Genomic DNA, 8192 nt, shown 5'->3' with positions numbered 1-8192 from the left:
TCTTTTTAGACGCAGACCTGGTGAAGCAATTACAATTTGACAGTTAATAAAAAGTGAAACAAGTGACTGCAACATGCCAAAGATGTTATGAAAATGCCAACTAGGTACACTAAAACCTGTATTCCACAATACTGCAGGTATCACACTGAGTGGCCTAAGGAAGCATTTCTTCCAGCGCAATTCCAGGGCGTTCAAAAGGGGCACGTGGACGCGTCGCAAGATACAGTCGGAGTGCGGCATGCACACGATGTGGCACAAGACCGGCAATACCTTGCCGGTGATGGTCAACGGCCGGCAAGACGGGCAGCAAAAAAGGTTCTGGTGCTGCACACCAACAAGAACTTCGACCAGCAGAGGACCAACTGGGTGATGCACCAGTACCACCTCGGGGACCTGGAGCAAGAGAAGGAGCGGGAGCTGGTCCTCTGCAAGATTTTCTACCAGACGAACACTAGGGCCAGGAGTAAAAAGATTATAAGTTAGTTTGGTATTGGTAGTTGTACTACCTTATCGTCCGCAAGTTGGTATTGTTGTTAACGATCTTTTGGTATGAACTTGCATTTGCTTCCAACCATCATGCCGAGGGTCGACGTGGATATAAAGCTGAATCATTTGTTTCGAAACGAATTTTCAGGCACCTGATTTTTATTTGATGGGTAGCATAAGCACCCGCCGTTCGAATTCCGAGTTCTCCAATTTTTTCTAAACAAGTGCATGCACTTATTATCACGATAAAAAAACAATATCCGTGCTGCATCCCAGTTATCAGTCTGTACTTGCAGAATTCTCTCGTTTATTGAGCACGTATATTGTTTTTTTCAGGTCGAGCAAGTTTCAACTGGGCTGTAGACTGCCCAGGGTTGGTTTTGTTTTTAACAGGCCCAGTTCTATTTTCCTCTTGAAACGCATGTCCTACATCCGTTTTCTAATCTCTACCTATAGTTTTACTAGTTCATATACACGTATCATTATATTGAAAACACATAAAATTCCCTTTTCATATTTACATCCTTATTTTTTTTGTTTTTTCCCACCCAGCGCTGATTTTTTACCACTGGTTTTCCCTTAAACCAACTCAATTGTCCCATGTCTTATTTGCTTACAGAAACAAAACGATTTTTTGGCAAATCAATAAGTTCTTAAAAAAATGTTCATCATTTCGGGATTACAACAGTTTGGACTCCACCGAAATATGCAAAATAAGGTTGAACTTTTTGACCGTGGTTTGGGCAGAAAATGGGCTGTAATAAATTACTTAAGAATTAGCAAATGGGCTGCAAATTATAAAAAATAGCAAATGGGCTTTATGTTGTCTGCCACAGATTTGGAGGCTGACTTGTGGGCCTACTAAGTGCATGCGTACACAAGGTTTCTCAAAAAAGAAACTTAGTCAACAATCGACTCTACCAGCGTCAGACCGTTAGATGTCAATCTAACGGCAATCGTGCTTCTTCAGTCTCTGATCTTCCTGCCCCAGCCGCCCAAACCAGCGCCGTCGGAACCGCCTGCTCCCGCCTCCTGTGGCCGACAGTGCTGCCGGGCAGGCCTCACGGCCCCATCATACTCACAACCCTGGCCTGTCTATCCCTCTACTCACCCACACCTCCTGTTATTTTCCGGCGACGGCAGCCGAACCAATCAACCCTCTTACTCTCCACCGCGTGGGCAGCCACTGTCGTGTCTTCCCCGGCTTCGTGTCGTTCCCTTCGTAGGCCTCACCGTCGTCCACCACCCTGGTGCTCTCGGCGCGGCGTGGTCAACGATGTCCATCCAACGGCCGTAGTGCTTCTTCAACCTCTGGTCTTCTTGCCCCAGCCGCCCAAAGCAGCGCCGGTCGTGCCGCATGCTCCTGCCTCCCATGGCCGGCTATGCTGCCGCGGAGGCCTCACCGCCCCTACTATTCGCACCGCTGGCCAGGCCCTGCAGCGACGGCAGCCTCACACCGCAGCCGAACCAGTGAACCCTCGTACTCCTCTCCGCGCGGGCTTCCACTGCCGCGTCTTCCCCGGCTCCGCGTCGTCCCCTTCCTAGGCCTCGCCGTCGTCCACCGCCGTGGTGCTCTTCGCGCGGTGTGGTTAACGTGGTCAAGGAACGACTTCCATCGGAAGAGTACTGTACGTGGAGAGGCTGACAGCTGGGTCCACGGCCACAGCCCAGTTTTTTGTGATTTGCCAAGTCGCTTTGTCAGGCCTGTTGGGCTGCAAATCTTTCAAGACGAGGAGAGCTTTCATTCGGCTGGCCGAGAAAATGGCCTATCAGTAATGAGAAATGGGCTGTACATTTTTAGAACACATCAAACCGGCAATTAGTTTCAAATATCTTTTTTTACATTTCGAGATTTTAAATTACATTAATTTTTATGCGTGGAGAATTTGTTGGATTTTAAATTGATATACATTTATTATTAAAATCAGTTTGAATGTCAGTCGAAATTTCAGGATTAAAAACAGTTCGGACCGCACCGAAATATGCAAAATTTCGTATAATTTTTTAACCGTGGCCACAATATGGGCTGTAATGCTAACAAAAAGAATATGGGCTCCAAAAAAACTTTAATAATTAGCAAATGGGCTGTAAATTATTAGAAATAATGGCAGATGTGTTGTATGCTATTTTCCACATATTTGAGGCTTTCCTAAAAAAAAGGTTGACGCACAAGCAGTGACTGTTGGATGGCCATCCAACGGCCGTCGTGCTTCTTCAATCTCTGCTCTTCCTGCTCCAGCAGCTCAAACAAGCGCCGGCGGGACTGCCTGCTCCCTCCTCCCCGTGGCCGGCTCTGCTGCCGCGCAGGCCTTACCGCCCGCCCGTACTCCTATCGCTGGCCTAGCCATCCCTCTACTCACCCACACCTGCTGTTATTCTCCGGCGACGGCAGACGAACCAGTAAACCCTCGTACAGTCATACTCCTCTCCGCGTGGAAAACAACTGCCGAGTCTTCCCTGCCTCCGTGTTGTTCCCTTCCTAGGCCTCGCCGTCGTCCACCGCCCTGGTGCTCTTGGCGCGGCTTGGTCAACGTGGTCAACGACCGACATGCATCTGAAGTGGACTGTACGTGGAGAGGCCGACAGCTGGGTCCACGGCCGCACGCAAGGAAATGCCTCCTTATTATGTGCAAAATAATGATTCCTCCACCTGACATCAGGGACCCACCGAAAGGGCCTCTGTATTTCACGAAAAAAACATTACCGCCGCTGACAGCTTGGACCCACCAGCTATATCTTCGCACGCAAGGAAGTGCCTCCTTATTACGCACAAAAAAATGAATACCCGCCATGTTAGCTTGGACCCAGTATAGTGGCAGGCTGACTTGTGGGCCTACTAAGTTGACGGGGACGGAGGGCTTTGTCAACTTAGTCAATATGCACGATTCTAGCTCCAGTGACCTTACGGTGTCCATCCAATGGCCGTAGTGCTTCTTCAACCTCTGGTCTTCTTGCTCCAGCCGCCCAAACCAGCACCGGTCGTGCCTCGTGCTCCTGCCTCCCTTGGCCGGCTGCGATGCGGCGGAGGCCTCACCGCCCCCTACTGCTCCCACCGCTGGCCAGGCCATCCCTCTACTCACCCGCACCCACTGTTATTCTGCGGCGATGGTAGCCTCACACCGCGGCGAACCAGTGAACCCTCGTATTCCTCTACGCGTGGGCATCCACTGCCGCGTCTTCCCCGGCTCCGCGTCGTCCCCTTCCTAGGCCTCGCCGTCGTCCACCGCCCTGGTGCTCTCGGCGCGGTGTGGTTAACATGGTCAAGGAACGGCTTCCATCGGACATGGACTGTACGTGCAGAGGCTGACAGCTGGGTCCACGGCCGCAGCAAGGAAGTGCCTCCTTATTACATGCAAAGAAATTATTCCTCCACCTGACAGTGGGGACCCACCGGACAGGCCACTGTATTTCGCGAACAAAACGTTTCCCCCCTGACTGCTGGGACCCACCAGCTACACCTTCGCACGCAAGGAAGTGCGTCCGGGCAAAAAAAACAAAACGATTCGCCCCCCTGACTGCTGGGACCCACCAGCTACATCTTCGCACGCAACGAAGTGCCTGACAGTCGGGACCCACCTGGTCGAAGCGTACGTAGCGTTGTCATTCTGGTCGCGAACGTGTACGTACATATATACTGGTGGATGTACAGGCGCGCACGTGTCGTAGTAGAGGCGCGCACGTAGCATGTACACGTACGTACAGCGGCCAGGGGGCAAGAAAGAAAATACGGCCACGTATGTGTACATACGGGCGGGGTCTCGAATGCCGACTCGCGCATACGTACGGCCAGGGTTCGTGTACATGGCTGTGTCGGAATGGAGAAACAGCGTCGTCGTCGTGTTCATGGGGAGGCAACGAAATGCGTCATGTTCATGGGGAGGCAACGGAATGCGTCGTGTTCATGGGGAGGCAACGGAATGCGTCGTGTTCATCGGGAGGCAACGGAACACGTGGGAGCCAACCGGCTGGGTCGGAACGGAATGCGTGGTCGTGTTCATCGGGAGGGCTTGGACGGAACAGACGATGGAAACGAGGCCTGGCGTACCGCAGAACGGAGGAAACGGACCTCCTACGGTCGAAACAGGGGTCCTGTTCATCGGGAGGGGTGTGGCGTACCGCAAAACGGAGGAAACGGACCTCCTACGGTCGAAACGGTGGTCCTGTTGATCGGGAGGGGTGTGGCGTACCGCAAAACGGACGAAACGGACCTCCTACAGTCGAAACGGGGGTCCTGTTCATCGGGAGGGTGTGGCGTACCGCAAAACGAGACTCCACGGGATACTGTTCATCTCCACCGTCGACCTCCTCCAGCCTCCATGGGCTACCGTCGACCTCCTCCAGCCTCCACGGGCTCCTGTTCATCCAGCCTCCACCGCGCGCTACTCCACCGGCTACTGTTCAACCACGCCTCCACCGTCTACTGTTCATCCAGCCCTCCACACCATGGGGTCCTGTTCAACCACCCCTCCACGGGCACCCCTCCATCGTCTACTGTTCATCAAGCCCTCCATAGCACGGGGTCCTGTTCAACCACCCCTCCACGGGCACCCCTCCACCGTCTACTGTTCATCCAGCCCTCCACCACACCATGGGGTCCTGTTCATCCAGAGGCAACGCCACCGCTCACTGTTCATCCAAACCCCCCCGCAACACTCACTGTTCATCCCTGAGGCAGCATTGATCGGCTTCAGTTAGCAGCAGTAGCGAAGGAATCGCTCGATCGGGTTCAGTTAACAGCCATCGATCGATCGCTCGGGTTCAGTACCGCGTAGCCTGCAGTGCAATCGCTCAGGTTCAGTTAGAGCCCAACGCCTGGCTCGGGTTTAGTTAGAGCCAACGCCTCGCACACACGCGCGTACATGTACGAGAGAAACGCGCATCGCCCGGCCCCCGACCTCCCACCGTAACCGGGAACTCCCCGAAATTTTCCTCGCCCTCTCTTCTACCACGGTTTTTTCCGTCATGGACGGCCCAAAGAATGTCATGCAGCTGCGTCTCCGGCCCGCCCAGGATGAAAAGCCCATTTTCTGTCATGATTTTTTGTCATAGAAGTAGGAGCCCACCACATCTATGATGATACCGGGTTTTCTCACAATTATCGTCATATAAGAGTCATATGTATGACAGAAAAAATTTCGTTCAGCCCAAAATGTCACGGATGTGTCTTTTTTTGTAGTGTTGCTAGCCTCTTTGTAGGCGGCCACAGCCTCCGCCACTCGCATGCGGTATCGCCAGCGCTCGAGGCGGCCCTTGCGGGCGGAGCGGTACGAATCGAGCAGCGCCTCCTGCTCCGCCCGCTCCGCGGCGATCTGATCCTCGGCCTGCAGGTGCTCCTGGAGGAGATGGTGGTTGTAGGCGGCGTCGGCCTGCGCCTCCCGGAACTGCTCCTCACGCATCTGCCTCACCCTGTCCATATATTGGGCACAGGCCTCGCCGATGGTCATGGTGCAATGCACCGGCGAAGATGGCGCGGAGGAGGGGGTTGGCGCTGGATCGTCGACTACCATGTTCTCCATTGGGACGTCGTCGTCCTCCGGCTGCCTGCCGGTCGGCAACAATGGCTGCCAGCGCGAGGAAGCCATGGTGGGCAGTAGTGGTGTGGATAGGAGAAAGGGAACGAATGCGGATGACTGCGGCTATGGCCGGCGCAGCAGTTTATATAGCAATGGTGGGCGGGCAGAGGGACGGACGTGTGGCGCCGGAGTAGCCGCCTCGGCAACCGCGTATCATTAATGTGGGCGGCAGATGGACGGACGGACGGCACTTGTGTCGTTTGAAGGCGGAGCAATCGCCTGCACCGGGAAGCGGGGCGGGCGGCGCTGACTGTTTCGGGCAGAAAGCGCGCAGGCGAGGAGATGACTTTACTTGGAGAGGATGACAATGGGGACCCACCAGGTCCATAGCCTCACGTACGCAAGTGCCTCCTTATTATATATATATATATATATATATATATATATATATATATATATATATATATATATATATATATATAACTATAATTTATTTTGCTTCCTCCTGGTCTCCTGACATCACGGTCCCACACCATTGTCAACCTATGTAGTAGTCAATAAACGAGAGAATTGCACAAGCGGCCGACAGCTGGGACCAAGCAGCTCGAGCAGTATTTATGTTTTTGAGGTGTGAGCACTGCAGAGTTTTTCGATGTTTAGCCCAAACATTAATTTTTCTCCTCTGAACAACAACGAAAACATCGCTGCAGGTATTAACTGGGCGGGCTGTGGCCCGTCTAGCCCAGGCCAGGATATCCGGCCCAGATATTAATTTTTTTCAAGCTGAAAATGGCTAGCCCAGCTATACTTTTTTTAGGAATACCCAGGCAAGGTCAAGTTGTTACTCTCCGCCCCGCTGGGCTGCAAATCTTTCCTAGGAGGGATGCATTAGGCTTAACAAGAAAATGGGCTTTAAGAAATAATAAATGGGATGTAATTATAAAAACTGGGCAGTAACTATAAAAAAATGCACCAAACACGTGATTACTTTATAAAATATTATTTTTGCATATTGAAAATTTTAATTTCATTAATTGTTGCGAGCGCAATGTTTCGTTGGATTTTTAGTAATATAAATTTATATTGAAATTGTATTTAATCTGACAAGAAATTTCGGGATAAAAATATTTTGGATCCCATCAAAATGTGGGAAATTTTTATTGAATTCTGTTTTGAACGGTTGGTTGAAATGGGTTGTACTTTTAACAAACTGTAAATGGGCTGTAGTAAATTCCATTAGAATTCAAAAATGGGCTACACATTCTTACAAATCTCAAATGGGCTATAAGTTCTCTGCCACACACTTCTGGCCTTACTAAGTTGATGCGTCCCCTAAAAAATCAGAGTTGACGCGTATGCAAGGCTTTGTCAACTTATAGTCAACACACGGTTCTACCAGCAGTGGCCGTTGGATGTCCATCCAACGGATGCCGTGCTTCTTCTTCAATCTCGGATATTCTAGCTTCACCCGCCCAAAAAATGATTCCCCCCCTGACATCTGGGGCGCACCGTTTCGGAAGCTGGCCTGTGGGCCTACTAAGTTGACGACCAAGGGCTATGTCAACTTAGTCAATATAAACGATTCTAGCTGCAGTGACCGTATGATGTCCATCCAACGGCCGTCCTGCTTCTTCAACCTCTGGTCTTCTTGCTCCAGCCTCCCAAAGCAGCGCCGGTCGTGCCGCCTGCTCCTGCCTCCCGTGGCCGGCTGTGCTGCCGCGGAGGCCTCACCGCCCCCTACTACTCCCACCGCTGGCCAGGCCATCCCTCCACTCACCCACACCCCCTGTTATTGTGCGGCGACGGCAGCGCAGCCGAACCAGTGAACCCTCATACTCCTCTCCGCGTGTGCATCCACTGTCGCGTCTTCCCCAGCTCCGCGTCGTCCCCTTCCTAGGCCTCGCCGTCGTCCATCGCCCTGGTGCTCTCGGCGCGGTGTGGTCAACGTCAAGGAACGACTTCCATCGGACGTGGACTGTACGTGGAGAGACTGACAGCTGGGTCCAGCTATATCTTCGCACGCAGGGAAGTCCCTCCTTATTACGCACCAAAAAATGAATACCCCCTGCTAGCTGGGACCCACCATAGTGGGTGGCTGACTTGTGGGCCTACTAAGTTGACGAGGACGGAGGGCTTTGTCAACTTAGTCAATATGAACGATTCTAGCTCCAGTGACCGTACGATGTCCATCCA

Source organism: Triticum aestivum, chromosome 1D (assembly GCF_018294505.1).
Source record: "Triticum aestivum cultivar Chinese Spring chromosome 1D, IWGSC CS RefSeq v2.1, whole genome shotgun sequence".
NCBI lineage: Eukaryota > Viridiplantae > Streptophyta > Magnoliopsida > Poales > Poaceae > Triticum > Triticum aestivum.
This window is presented reverse-complemented; position numbering follows the sequence as displayed.